Consider the following 15,520-nt stretch of genomic DNA (forward strand, 5'->3'; position numbering starts at 1 on the left):
ATCCAAAATATCTTAAATTGTGTTCCGAAGATGAACGAAGGTCTTACGGGTTTGGAACAACACGAGGGTGAGTAATTAATGACAGAATTTTTTGGGTGAACTAACCCTTTAACAAGTACACTTATTTAGATATACAGAATGCCATAGGGAACAACAGACAGAAAGCTAGACCACAAAACGACTGACTGAACCACAGACAGGCAAAAAAAGACAGACTTTAAAATGTCCCTGCGGTACAGGTGTCGCTGTACATAATGTGATCTCAAAGTGAGAAAGCTAAATGTCCTAGCGGTGTACAACTAAAAAAAAAAAATAGTACTAGCTTAAGTTTTCCATTCTTCAAAGCATACATAAAGTTTCGTAACTACAATAACAGAAAAATAATGTCATTATAAAGTCAAACAGCTTTGGAATGAAGAAAAGCCAGTCTAAAGTAGTGAGGTTGAATTATGAAGGAAGACAAATATAATCATTAAAAAAAAATACCAGTAGTACTGATTCGAGTAAATATTTTTCAGAAAAATGTTGGTCATTTTAGTGGCTGTCGTATGAAAACTTCACAGTAATAAATGATTCTAATTCACAAATAACGTGGACAGCCTTGTTCCGGTACACAAATGCTTTATCTGTCTGCTGCAAAAGCTGAATTTTCGCAGTACTCTGCTTGGGAAAGACAGGCTGCTGTTTACTGAAAGGTTTTGCCTGATGGTGTATAATGGATTTTGAGGAAAAACGCTGTCAGACTAAACACTAGCAGAGATATGTACAAAAAATATCAATATCTTTGGTACACAAAAAAAAACAGCCACTTCTTTTTCTTTTATAAACGCTTTCCTTTTTATCTCTAACATTTTTGTGCTAATATTCATTCACCCACTTTCTATACCTACACTCAATCACTCGGTTTAGGCAGAAGAGGTATTTTTGTTGACATTTTGAGGTAAAAAGCACCTGTAGTGGCATCTTCAGTTGAGAGCACTTTTTGCATGGGGAACACAACAAGTGTGACTGAAAACTCGAGGAGAGGTTTCAAGCTTCATGGCGTCAGTCTCTTCAAGAGAGATTTGTATCTATCCATACTGAGCTTTATCTTGCAAAGGTATTTCATGTGAAACCTGGATGAACTTCATCCTTCACCCTCTCTAGATTGCTAGATTGAAACTAGAAACTAGATAGAAACTAGATTGCTCTTTCATGGACAATAAAGCGTGAAGGTGAAATTGGAGGCAGGAAGACTTACAGTGGATGGACTAAGTGGATTCTGAGAGGGAACATTTATTTATGAAATGATTAGCCCCCAAAAATGAGCAAATATGGCAGCTTTCAAGTTGTTAACTTCAAGGGGAACATTTGCTAACTGAGCAACTGAAACTAAGATGAATTGGAATGCCAACAGCTAGTTTGTTCTCTTCAGGTACTGTGAGTTTGTTACAGACAAGACTACAGCTATTTGGCTATCAGTCAACATTATCAAATGGTCCACTTGGGCTAAGCGACGCCACTGGAAAAAGGAAAATCACTTTAGAAAGAACATTTGCACATTTTGAGATTATAAACATTGTTATTAATTGAAATAACATGCATCAATGAATCGTTTCCATGACTAGGTACCAATTAAGAAACTAAATTGGGTCAATTTTATTTCATGCTGACTTTAAAAATGGCACGAACAAGTCAACTGGATCAGGCCACCACTCCAGTTAGCATGTGAAAACAAAAAGCAATAAAACCCTACAGTGAAAACGGGCCAGGTTGCTTGCTAAGTTCTGGTGCAGTGCTGAGTCCCGCTTTCATTGTGCCAGCAGGATTTATACCTTGCTCAAAGCAACCATTCCCGAGAAAGACAACCCTTCTCCTTCAGCATCCCAGAAAAGTGACAGTGCTACACCCTAGGTGAAGGAGCAGTGGGCCTTCTTGCTCACATTTTGGCACTTGACATTTCAAACCGAGTTTGTTATTTCCGACCCGCATACTCTAGTCTGCATTATTCAGAATCTTTCTTTTACTTTCCTCTGCCACACTTGTTCTTGCTTTCTGTTCCTCTCCTGGCGTTTTAATCGGCAGGTGTTGACATTTCAAAGTGCCACTCTAGGGTGCACCGTCGCACATGTCATGTGACAGGTGGGCATCCACTTTTTTTCCCTATCAATTCATTTTTTACCTTTTCCTTTGAGTCGTCTACCTGACTTTGTACCATCTGTGCTACACATTTTTTGTTAGGTAGTTTTAGAAACTGCTTGTCTACTCTAGCTTTAGGGTTACCTGGAGATTTGGTTTGCAGTATGAATCGCCAGGAACGAGATCTGTATGCTTGCTTCTAAGGCAAACTTCAAAAACAAAAGGTGTACAGTAGTAGCTTAGGCCTTCATTTCATCTGTTGTGCTGGGATGGTGTAGGAAATGGATTGAGAGTTACCCTGCTGCTCTCAAAACAGAACAATGACTGTGACTGCAGGCACTGAGGAAAAGCAAGAGGGAAGAGAAAGACTGCTAATCACAAGCTGCTAAAAGTGCCACGATGCAAATGGTAGGAGAAATATAAAGGGTATCAATGAAGACAATGGTGATTCAAAGTAAAAATGACAGGATATATAACAAAGAATTACTTAAACACATCACTGAACACACAATAAGGTTCTAAGCTTCCAACTAGTACTTAAAATTCTGCCATATAAATGCGCATGGCAACTCTATCTGGCTTTGTGCAAAACCGTGACCCTTTGGCCCATGTCTGTTCTGCCCTGGACCACCTTCTCTTAGAGACCTCAAACCCTCAGCTTCCTCAAAGCAGCTGCCTGAACAATATATTGGTCGGCCATCTTAATGCAATCTTTATACAGTAGAATCCCGTTTGCATCATGCAGCTATACAAAAATCTAATCATCATCTAATCCTTAAAAATCTGTGGATTTCAGTCCATCAAGACAGAAAATGACTGATAATATTTCATGCATATTATTTCCCAATAATATTCAAGTCTTAGATTTGATACAGTTGGTATTATCTGCTTAAAAGAGCAGGATCAGCTTATTAGGGGCCCTGGTAGATAATGTTTCTTTTCACTGAAGACCACATAATGGGCCTTAATACTCTACTCAAATCTGGAACCATTTATAAAAGACATTCATCTAAATCTACATACTATAATGTAGCCAAAATGCTTTTAGGGACAATATTGTGCAAACACAGACGCAACCCATATAAGTAATTCATCTATCCTTCTCAAATGGCAGAGAGAAACAGAGGAGGGTTTCTCTATGTTTGGTGGAACTTCTATTTTGTTACTTTTTTTGTCCTACATTCTCTCTACATCTTGCAGTACTGCAGAGATGATGGGCTTTTCTGGAGAGCTTTTCTTGGCTCCTTAAGGCTTGTTGGCATTTCGGAATCTCTTTTAATTAAACCTGCTGTCATCAAACGGCAAATCAATAAAACTGAATGCTGAGATGTGAAGGTGTTCTTAATAAAAGTGAATAATTAAAATTAATTAATATTTTCCTCGTAGTTTCCTGATTCCCCAAAGATTTGCATTATTTTGCAACTTACAGAATCTGCTATGTACTGCTAAAACTGTTTAGTACATAGCTATATCGAAAAGAAAAGAAAAGAAAAGAAAAGAAAAGAAAGAAAAGAGAGAAGAAAAATACCCAGAAGTCTACCAAAGTCAGCAAAAAAAACTTGTAGTGTAGAAAAAAGCAGTAATCCATTTGTGATCTTTTTTTCCAATGAGACCTCTCGACTGCTCTATAAATAACAAAAAAGGCTAGGCACTGGGAGTTGGAAGAGAGTAATAAAAAGATTGGCAAGTCAACCTCAGGGAAATTTAGAGATGCTGCCAAAACGTGTAGTGCCCTATCACCACAAGTGTTTAGTCCAACAGTTCCAGGGAACCTGCCATCCTAGCACTCACTAAAGCTAAAATTACCACAACTAGGACATATCATGGTTTAGTGTCAAAAACAGTTTCCAAGAATGCAAGAAGAAAAATCCCTTGATGAAGGACACTGTAATGACGGGCTGAAGTGAAGGGACATTCCCGTGCTTCTATATGCTGTCATTATACAAAATGTTGAATATATAAAGCGGCAGCTGCCAGGCCTTTCATGGTTGAACAAAATGGTGAATTATAAAAACAAGGTTGTAATCATGCACAGAAACTGGAAAGAAGTTGTACCTAAGTAGGTAAGTGTTTTACAACACTAAAAAAAAAAAAAAAAAAACACTAAGTAAAGTTCAGTACAAGTTTGGTTAAATCCAAATGTTGGTGCAATACATGCATAAAAATCGATAAAAAAAAACTGATGGGGCAATAAATATTAGGAGGTTTCATATTCGTTATGAAGAAAATTCAGCCACATTCAACAGATATTTAGCAAAGTTAGTAGACGAACGGACAACCCTGTAGCAAATGGCTAACGTTAGCAAGACTGTTGATCCAGACCTGAAGGTCCAACTGAGGTCCTTAGTTTTCAATAAGAGTCACCAGTTTCCGGTAACTCAAACAACTGTTAGCAGGGCAACAGAGTAGGGCAGGGTTAACCTTGAGCAGCAACCACCAATGGAGTGCAAACTGTTATCTGCTGCCAGATACAGTTGGATAAAGGAGTAGAGTAGAAAAGCCTACAAGAGCAGACACTCGACAAGCTCCAGCGACTTCATTGCTGTCAGTGTGAACATGGCTTCACCCTTACACTTTTCTCCAGTGTCTCAGTTGTGACACCTACTACTTGAGCTAGTACTTCCATTGTTCATATATGGGGCCCAATGGGATTTCACTGACCTAAGTGGCTTCAGTATGCTAGTGTACAGAACATGTGTACTATCTACTGTACTGGGAATCCAAAGGCTTGAAAAAGAGTTGTTTTTCATTCACAGGCAATATGGGAATAATGGAAGCATGCTGGGCTGACGACATCTCGAGTCCTTGTACATGTCTCAATTTTATTCTAAGTCATTATGCTGCAGTCTTGTCCTCAACCTACGAGTCACTGAAAGATTAATTTCTCCGTTTCACAGCAGGTTGTAATGCGTCTGTTTTTCCTGTCTACTTTTCCCTTTCTTTCTCATTTGCTCTCTCACCTTTGAATCATGACCTCCAAAATCCTGGTGAGTGACTCAGTTTCAACACGAGCTTTGGGCCATGTCGGCGTGGCTCAATCACTAGGCGTATGAGAGGACGGATGAGAAGCGGGGCTGTGAGTCAGACCCCACTGAGCACCATTCATCTCCACCTGACGTATCTTTTCGAGCATCCTACCGTAGTACCAGTCACTTGCCCATCCGAGGGTCCTCTCTTAAAATCACTCACAGTGTCATCTATAAAACGAAGCACACAGCGTGAGGTTTTCATGAACTGGGCTGATAACATCCTTCAGACTTAATCACCGCTCTTGGGAAACCCCACAGTGATACTCGCATCAGGGAGGCAGCGGATGCAAGTGAAAAAAGAGAGAGAAGGGTACATGAAGGAAGGAAGACTGATGACTAGGAAATGGAGAATAACCTGGGGAAGTTTGTTACTAGTGGGGAAGTTGGTCATCATCCCAAAAGTGAACATACATCATCCCCTGCAATCAGGACATGACCGAAAGAGTGAGCAACTGTGTGAAGCTTGGCATGCAGGGAGACTGAGTGCTGCCTATCCGTCCCTAACAGCAACTTCTACACCCTCATAAGGGTCTTTTCGACTTGTCTGACTACAAGTCTTAGTGTTGTGACAGAGTGACCCACCTTGCCTTGAATCAGCGCTGCATGAAAAGAGGTGTATATGGACCAGTAAACTACACCGCAGAATTGCCGACAAATCCAGGAGTATTATGGACCAGATACGGGAAATACCACGGGTAATGTACCAATTCGGATGTATGCTACGGAGGTATTCTTCCGTGCAACAGCCATTTGTTGCCATGGCAAGAACAAAGAACATGGCAAGTTTCAGGGAACATTTGCACCTTTGTGCCACTGTGCCCTTCCCTTTTGGTCATTCATGTTAAACTGGATTGGTTGCTTTGAAACTAAACTCACCCCTAAACCACACAGCTATTGGGCCACTGAGTACAAAGGCTTTCCTTAAAAGTAATTTCATTGGTAAACTTGTGATTTATCCCACCCAAAACTCTTACAGAAAAGTGACTTTATTGGTTACATTTAGAAAATATCCCTCACAAAACCCTTACAGGTGAATGATATGATTGGTTGCAGACCAAGTGGGCAGATTGAAAAAATATAGTTTAACCAACAATTGATTGATTGTCTTTATTATTGGAAAATAGCAAAATTTGGAAATTTCAACAGAAAACAACTTTTAAAAATACAACATCTACTTTGAATGAAAGATTTCAAACAAATGCAGTAAATAACACATGAACTGAAGTGTCCCAGCAGACTCCATTCCTCACTGTAGATCCTGTGTGCATCCATATCAACAACATCTTCCTCATCTCACATTGAGCTCCACCATTTCGGTCCTCCACAATGCTCTTTCTGTGTTTGTCTCTGTTGACACCATCTCCAGCAACTGCAGAACAACAGTAATATAACCACTAACAATAATCACAACAGGCTAATTGTGTAAAAGTTACATCATGTAAATTTCTAAACTTTGTCTCTCTTTGGCCTTTATTCCACAACCTTGATTGAGAGTTTCAGCTGGGCTTTTCCGTAATGAAACTATGAAAACTTCTTCCTCATAGTGTCATCATTAATCTTGTTTAGTAAAATTTGTTTAGTAAAGGAAAATATGTAATTAGATAGGTAAAACAATACAAAAATGGATAATAAAACATTGCAACAACTTTCTGTACTTATGTTGCCATTTATAATCTTTGAAGATGAGTTGACCCAGTCTTGTGTGTAGGATACTGTGGAAAAGAGGAAACATTATCTGAGAAAAAGTACAGTATAAATATAGTTATGACTATAAATACATTAATTTTACACAATATAAATAATCAGTCTTACGTGGTTTGTGCATGATGTTGATTCTTCACAGAACTGTGCAAGCTTATAAATGTTTCAGTCTGTAGCTGTTGGTGTCCTCAAGAAGTGTGACGGGAGATCAGTTCAAACACAAAAGTGTGAGTGTGTTTGTCTGTCTCTTTGTCTGTCTGTTTTGAACAGCTCCACTGTTATTGCCCAGGAGAAGATACAAATCAAACCTAATAACACACTAACTTTTTGAGGGGCTTTAATCACTATTGGTAGAGATACTGCTAGAGAAACCACTCCCCATACACCAGTAGCCTATAGGACAAGGTCTTAATTTCTGCAAAATAATATGAAAAGAAGAATGAAACTTGGGAGAGAGAATGCCTTCAAATTATAAATCATACATAGACGTGTTCTCTAATGGCTGTGTCAAAAATAATAAGGCTAGCTATATTTGAGTTCAATAATATTAAGACTATTTTGTGAAACTTCCCTGGCTCACCCCCTCCCTCCACCTGAGAACACAGCAAGCACCTTAACTGCCGGAAAAGGTCTTCACACCTGACAGTCACCAGTCCCCACAACCAGCAGCGTTTCAGCTGTTTATGTCCATGAAACTTCATGGATTACTGTTATGTCCGTGTACACCAAGTATGTGGGAATTGTACTCTTCTATGTAACTTGTATGTTCCACATACATCCGGAAAAACTGGAAATTACACTGCAGTTTATCATGGCCAGATATTACCAGATTTGACCCTTTTCATGCACTGTGTCCCTTAAATCCAAGGTGCACCCCAGAGTTGGGAAAAATGCCAGGATGATATGCTGGGCTGACATACACCTTACTGGCCCTTAGGAAACCCTATATCTCAGGCTCCAAAACAGGGGCTGGGGGGGGGGTCATGCCGATACCACCAGGAGACACCCTACCTGGACCAAAGTCTTCTGCACTACTTCAATACAATGCTGAAGCACCTCAAGGACTACTGCCCCTTTCAGCTGCTGCACTACATCTCACCTTGACCCTCATTATTCCAAGTTTTTCCCTCCTCTACATACCTTTGCCAAGGTGTCAAGGTTAGGCCCTGCTTTTGGAAAATCATCTGTTTACTCAGATTAAATAATTTTTTTGCAAAGAAACATTCATATTATTTGAATACAAAAAAAAATGTATCTTCAAAAAAAAACTAAACATTGTACCTCCTTTGTACAGTCATTGGGACAGTACTCTTCAAGGGACAACTTTGTAACTTATTTATCCCTAAATGGTTAATATTTATACCTTACACGTACACCTTATTACTACACTAAGGTACTAATACACACCTTTTAGGGGTAGATAAAGTACAAAGTTGTCTCTACCCTGTCCCAGTGACAAACTGTTATACCCTGAAAAGTACAATTTTTGTACTTTTTTCTGACAGTGTATAGTATAGTATAGTATTGTATTGTTTTACCAGTGCCCATTTTAGTGCCTTTTAAAGAGTTAAATAAAGTATCATTCACATCACAGCTCTGGACAGACCCTAGAGAAGAGATTGAGACTGCGTGTGTGCCATTAAGATGAATGGGAATGCTAACAATCATCGTTCTCTAGGTATTATAGGCCTTTTTGCTCTGTGCCTTACCACTCAACAAATCACACATGAAGCTGGAGACTGACGGTTTGTGGAGAAGTACCTGCCTCATTTCCATGTACTTGGCTCAAGGGCAGACACATCACCTGTGGAGCCGGCTCCGAACGGATTCAGTCACAAACCTTTCCCCTGTACTACAGGATCCCCTTATGCTGTATTATAATACATATCTTGCTCTCGGCCGCCTTCAATTCTCCAGTAAGTAACACTCCTCCTCAGAACAGATGAGACCCAAAAACACATTTTGCTCATAGTATGGAAATATCTTTTATATAGATATTTTTTAATAGCCAAAGCAAGCGTTTCTCTATGAAACCTTGTAAAATCAGAGCCGATTTATATACATATTACTAATTTATGTATTCAAGTTGTGTGCAATATTACCAAGACCGTAAGCACATTCAATTTCACTCCCTCAATGGGATAAGGGCAAGAATTTCTGTACTGGATTTTTCTTATTTGTCATGCTAACGTAAATCACTTTTATAATGATGATTGCTATACAACTTGAGTGTTGGTGATGCTCTTTGCAACTGTTTTGAAAACCTCTGGCCATTCCTCTCCTACATTAAATTGCAGGACTTAGGCCAGAGGGCCACACTAGGCCCTTACTTTGTATATAACCTTAGTCATCCTTCTTAACAAGTCACTGAGCAAGCAACTTCTCTTACAACTTTACTTGATACCTGTAAGGTACCTTTAAGCCTTGATGTCCCATTTGAAGGCCAAAAATGGTCATCACTAGGAGCTCCAAGCGCAACATGCTCTCAAAATAACCTACATTTGTAATGCTCTCCTGCTGATGCTGAGTTCAGCGTGTGGTAGTCTTGAACTTCACCAAAGTAGGTCACTGTTTCTGATAAATTATTTGAGCACTGATTGATTGTCCATGGTCCCTGGCCTGCAAGTACCCATGCTAGGTGCCTCAGTCACCCTCTGAGTTGCACTCCACTTCATAATCAGCAGGGAAGTCTTACTCTGGTTTTGAGGACTCTCAAATCTGGGGTTTTTAGCAAGTAAGTCTCAGCATGGGGTGAAAAAATGGTCAAAACTGTCGCTAACAAAACTGTTTGACTTTGTAGTGTGCCATGATCACTTGACTTTATGTATCACTTTCATCTTTCAAAGTTTAGCTTCGTTCCAAAACTTTGACTCATAACTTCTTATCTGAACTTCATCATCATCTCATTGAGCCACTGGTTTACGCAACCTTTGTAAACAACGACTCCTGAATGAATGACAAACATCTCATCTCAACCACAGTAAAAAAAAAAAGAAAAAAAAAGAAAAAAAAAAAGAAAACCCAAACAAAGCAAAACAAAAAATGCTTCCATAAATGTGCATAATGACACTCAAAGGATGCAATGGCACAGATTAGAAAGATGGACTAGTTTCTATGGACTCTAATGTGATTCACCATTGAATCGCTCTGATGCACACCCCTAGTGTGAGATCTTAAAAACTGCCAGCAGCATCTCATCAATCCTGAGATGGATCCTTACAGTGCCCTTAATGTTTATAATGGAATGAACCAGCAGGCTACGGACAGAAAAAAAAGGATTTGTTGCAATATCACAAGGCATATATGCTACAAAACAACTCAGATGTTGCGGAATCTCAGGTCTCCTTTTAGATTGTGTCAAGGTGACAAAAACTCACATTCACCTCCATACCCTGACTATATTCATTCAGAACACACTTTGATTGTCAGGCTTGTATCTGAAAGAGGGATTAATGGGATTTCCTTGCTGTTATTGTTGCTGATGGCAGCAGAAACAGGACGAGAATAGCCGAGTGATTCACATATCTCTCTACAAACTCAGAGGGAGTTATAAGCACCCGAAATTAACAACATTAGTTCATCTCTACGATGCAGATATGGCTACAGACAAGCCTGACAGATGGAGAGAAGTGTACGTAGTGATCAACACTACTACAGTAGGTGCTAGTAGCTACAATTGTGCCATGAGAGGAAATTAGATTGCAAGAAAGAAAAGAGAAGCTACACTGAGTGGAAAAAAATATGACAAATAGGGTTGGGTGATATATTCACAAAATATTCATTATGATTTTAATTCACTGTTTATTTGGTAATCATATCTCAGATTTAAAGGGGTGCTTCACTGTTTTTTTCCTAGGCTTTATTGTGTTTATGGGGTGCAGTCTAACGTGTTAATTCTGCGTTTAAATAAAAAAAAACGCATTATTTTTCACATAATTAACCTTTATTCCACACCGCTCTGTCCCTTCTCTGAGAAACGGGCTGATCTTTTCCTGTTTTTATGAAGCCCCACCTTCAGAAATAGGCGATGGGCTCTGATTGGTTAGCTAGCCCAGTGTGTTGTGATTGGCTAAACCGCCTCTAGTGCGCCGTCTAATCGTCCCGCCCCTCACCTCAGCAGCATTTGCTCCGGTTATATTGTAAACAATGGCGTCGTTAATATCGCTTATCTGTTTGAGCCCGATTGAGAAGCAGAGAATACTATTGAAAAGGATCGTGCAGAACCTGTGCAAGCATGGCTTTTAATGGTAGGCCTATGTTTTTTTGTTTGTTGTTGTCTCATACTTTTATATATGCTGTTATTTGTAAATGCTACTGCTTATGTTAGCTTTTAATATATGGTTTTATCCTGATTAAAGCTTTAATACAGTATGGCAACTGCACGTCCATGTTTAACGCTTCTCATAGCTATGTGAAAATAAGTGTATAATTGGAAAAGTTCATTGTTGGAGCTGAGTTGAATGAGAGAGAGAGAGAGAGATGCGGAGCGTGTGCAGAGCAGGGGGACGCGTGGAACAGTATTAAGAACCGCTGCTTTAGGACATTGATTTTGAAACTTGAGAATGACAGAATCGTGATTCATATATGAATAGATTTTTACGTGCACCCCTAGATTTCTCTTCCTCTTCTCTAAAGCAGCGCAGCATGGCCTCACCCCCTTTGCTGCCTTTTCCCGAGGGGTGAAATCGCAATCAACCACCCCTTTAAACTTCAGGAGCGAAGTTTTTAGATGTCAAATTAGTTTTTCAGTTTATTTCCGTGAATCATTTTAAATTGTCTGATAAATTTTCACTTTCATCATCACTTGAAAATGTTCACTGTTTCTGAAAGAATTATTAATATATTAATATGTTTAATTAAAATATGTTTGCTAGTAAATAAAAAAAGATAGGGGACAACGTTTTGAAAACGTATTATTTAAAGCAATTAATTGGAATAAACAATGGTATATTGGCAATTACCTATTGGTATATTATTACTGCTATATCACCCAGTCCTAAATATTAACAGAAAATGTGTACAAATGTGTAAAACCAATACAATAGTGGTTGATTTAAGTATGATTTATGACTTCTTTCAATAAACGGTCAATAAATTCATCACAATAGAAAAAAATGAAAACAGTTTAGCTAACCTAGCCACAGAGCAGCTAAAAACCCATTTGCAAAACCCATTTGAAACAATATAGCAATAAAGCTATAAAAACAAAATCAAGCAGTAAGTAAAAATGTGATTACCTTGAGCTCACAGTGATTTGCTAGTACCAATCTCTCATTTGCATAAAACTCAGCATTTCCTAAATTGTTGATGCTCTGTAGTTTCACTCTGCTTTCAATCCCAGTGTATCTTGGCGAAATTGGAGCAGAGATGCTCCAAGCTAACAACTACGGACAACAATGAACCGAAGAGTACAAAAGCCTTTGAAATGCACGTTAATAGATACGCTCTGCTGTTTGGGTACAAAATAGGCCACTTTCCATTCAAATTAGACGGTGTCCACTCCAAACCATTCCACCAACAAAGAGATGTCCGATTAATCAAAGGAAAATTCTGGAATGAGAAATGCATATAGGCAGAGCTGATTTGCTAGCATTGAAGAAATATATATATAAAAAAAAAAAACGTGACATGACATGTGGCCAAGTATGGTTACCCATACTAGGAATTAGTGCTCTGCATTTTGCATTTCCTTAGTGCACACACACAGCAGTGAACACACACACACCGTGAACACACACCCGGAGCAGTGGGCAGCCATTTATGCTGCGGTGCCCGGGGAGCAGTTGGGGGTTCGGTGCCTTGCTCAAGGGCACCTCAGTCGTGGTATTGAAGGTGGGAGAGAGCACTGTACATTCACTCCCCCCACCTACAATTCCTGCCGGTACGAGACTCGAACCCACAACCTTTGGGTTACGAGTCCGACTCTCTAACCATTATGCCACGACTTCCCCAAAGATATGTACTGTTCATCCTTCTTGTTAGCCAATGTTGTTTTCATTATCACAATAGCTTTTGTTAAACAGCCTGTTCTGAAGGGGAAAAAAAGACTGTTGACACTGCTGATGCAAACTGAACAAGAACGACTAATCCTCAAGCTAACAAATTGAGCATATCAGTCAGATTGGGTGTTTCTCCTTAAATCTACAGTGTAAAATCCTCAGATAAAGAGATTACTAATTATCTTTATAAGTAATTCTACTTTGGTAAATATGCACTGTCGTTAAATCGACTACATAAGTGTGCATGTTTGGCAGTTGCAAACTGAATATCATCAAACTCCTTTACTAGTTACCTTTACAAGTTTTTTTTTAGTTAGCTACTCTGGAACTTAAATGGTTGTTAAAGCAAATCTAGCAAAATAGCAAACATGGATGCGAATGAACAAATATAGATTTCAGAAAAGAAATCAAGGTAGTTTTGTTCAGGGTACAATATGAAACAGGCCACAAAGAAAAAGGAGAAAAATGTAGCTCGGGGATGTTTTTGCTACAATATGCTCTTGATACTGCTATGTCATTGAAACCCACAGCGTAACACCGTATATCACTACCTCTTTCTCTCTATCACATCACATTTCCACCATCTGAAATGACTATATACAGCCCGTTGCTGAAAATCCCGATTGTACCTATGTTTGAGTTATTACCGCAGCATCTACCCGCCAAAACTCATTTCACCCAACACTCGGAGAGAGGAAATATGTTTGGAGGCCTTCAGGCAAGGATGCTAAGGAACGGTTTATATGAAAGCCAAGCCTGGGCCTGTTTGGGTGTAAGCTGCCTAAGACTTCCACAGCCTAATGAGCTAGCTAAGCGCGCGCTAACCCTCTGGCAATTTCAGCGTTTGGTGTTAGATATTAAGCGTGCATCATAACCTTCAGAAAAACAATAACAGTTCTCTCACTTCCAGTTTAAAATTACCACAAAGCTGCTTTTGCATCCTATTTTACTTCCATTACTGAGTGAAACAGCATCAAAACAGTGGCTAGCTATATATATGAATAGCTAACTAATTGAAGCTAAGCTAGCTAGTTCATTATTAGAATTACAAAATGACTTTTTCTATTTTCTGAGGTAAATTTTAATCTCAGAACCCTGTATCTTCTGACAGACTTGTCTCCACATACTGTGTACAGTCGAGTTAGCATTGTGACAGATACCATTTTAACAAATGTACTTCATATTTCCTTTAACACATTTCATGGAGCATTTGGTTCATAACACAGATGGGGGGAGAGAGCAAATTTTGAAAAGCGAGTTTTAGCACTATCACCAACCGGAACTGGAGACCAACACATTAGCTAGTGTTTCTTAAACAGACAGACGACTCCGATGGAGCATTTCACAGCCTCCTGCTCTTTCTAAAATGACACTGAATTAATATGTTTACCCACAAAAACACAGTCCAGGTGAGTCCAGACAGCTCTTTTCAATGCAATGATACTGAATGGGGACTGAGCCCACCAAGCTTAAAAAAAAGACATAAAAACATCATAAAAGTAACATAAAATACAACTTGAGCAAAAATGTATTCCATTATTCAGTGAAAATCTTAACATCAACCCTAGCTCTCTTTATCACATTCATAGTTTGTGACAGAAATAGTCACTTGTAAATTAATCATTGTTTTGATTTGAATCTTTTCAATGAATCAGTTGATCCAAAACCATCTGAATTATTCAATCAAATCAGACTGACTTGGTTCTTCAAATTTGTTTAAATATTTTTATTTGGAATTTCACAAAGAAAAAATATTTTTAAACTACACTTTTTATATTATTGAAACAATACATAACACTTCATAATTACATAAAATATTTTTTCTAATTCATTCCTCTGACTCAATGATTCAGTTGCTGCGGTTAACAGCTCATTGGAGGGCAAGATTATTGCGGAGTAATAATTAGTGAATTTTCATATTTGGGTGAACTCTTCCTGTAATATGTTTATCCATAAACGCATCACTATGTGCCCAAGCAGTCAGTGTGTTCATTAATATTAATTGTGATATATTAACACTGGGGACACAGCAATACGCTAAAATACATTCCTTGACTCAAACCACACTCCTGTTTTCTATTCTCCGCCATTTTTTTTTCCAGTTTTTATATCCGATCGGCCATAAAATGAAAGTGAAAAATTAAATTTGTCACCCAGCCAATCTGAGTCCTCATGACGATCAAGAAAGAAATCACGTTATGACTCCCCTGTCATCTGTGGGCCACCTGTAGGCCTGTGACTTATTCATAAAACATTATTATTATTTTTTTTTTATTATTATTTTTTTTTTTTGTTAGATTATTTTGGGTTTGTGTTCCATTGAAAGGACATTATATTCAGGAAGCTCTGAGAACGGCTCACCTCAAATTAGTTTGATCTCCATCCAGGCATTGGACTGCAAAGACAACAACCGATCTGGCATCAACAGCAATGGGATTATGTCACAATGGGAAACATCATTCTGAATTCAAACTACATCCATTCGTTTTCACTGTCTGTCCTTTCTCCTGTGGGACGAGAAGCTTTTCTCACACTAATAATGTTTTTTACAAAGTGTCTTCTCCTTGGAGACAATCTTTGGAAGTCTTGTGTTGTGTCGGCTCGATTTTTCTATTTGTCACACATTGTAAATGATTAGTGTGGGCATGTGTCTAAATACATTTTTCATGTAAT

The 15,520-nt window shown here is 38.7% G+C and overlaps 1 protein-coding gene across 4 annotated transcripts in view; it reads right to left on the bottom strand.

Annotated features, from left to right (window-relative positions):
* LOC107653611 (protein phosphatase 1 regulatory subunit 29-like) overlaps window positions 1–15,520 on the bottom strand; it is a 136,015-nt gene that overhangs the window by 27,218 nt on the left and 93,277 nt on the right. Inside the window, exon 3 of one of the 4 annotated variants that reach the window (XR_001630246.1) lies at window positions 6,391–6,516. The exons of the other annotated variants lie outside the window; for them this stretch is intronic. The gene's annotated coding sequence lies outside the window, so the exon portion shown is untranslated. Of the gene's footprint in view, window positions 1–6,390; window positions 6,517–15,520 lie in introns of those variants that run through there. 4 annotated transcript variants of the gene reach the window in all.

This window comes from Sinocyclocheilus anshuiensis, unplaced genomic scaffold (genome assembly GCF_001515605.1).
Source record: "Sinocyclocheilus anshuiensis isolate Anshui unplaced genomic scaffold, SAMN03320099.WGS_v1.1 scaffold1079, whole genome shotgun sequence".
Lineage (NCBI taxonomy): Eukaryota > Metazoa > Chordata > Actinopteri > Cypriniformes > Cyprinidae > Sinocyclocheilus > Sinocyclocheilus anshuiensis.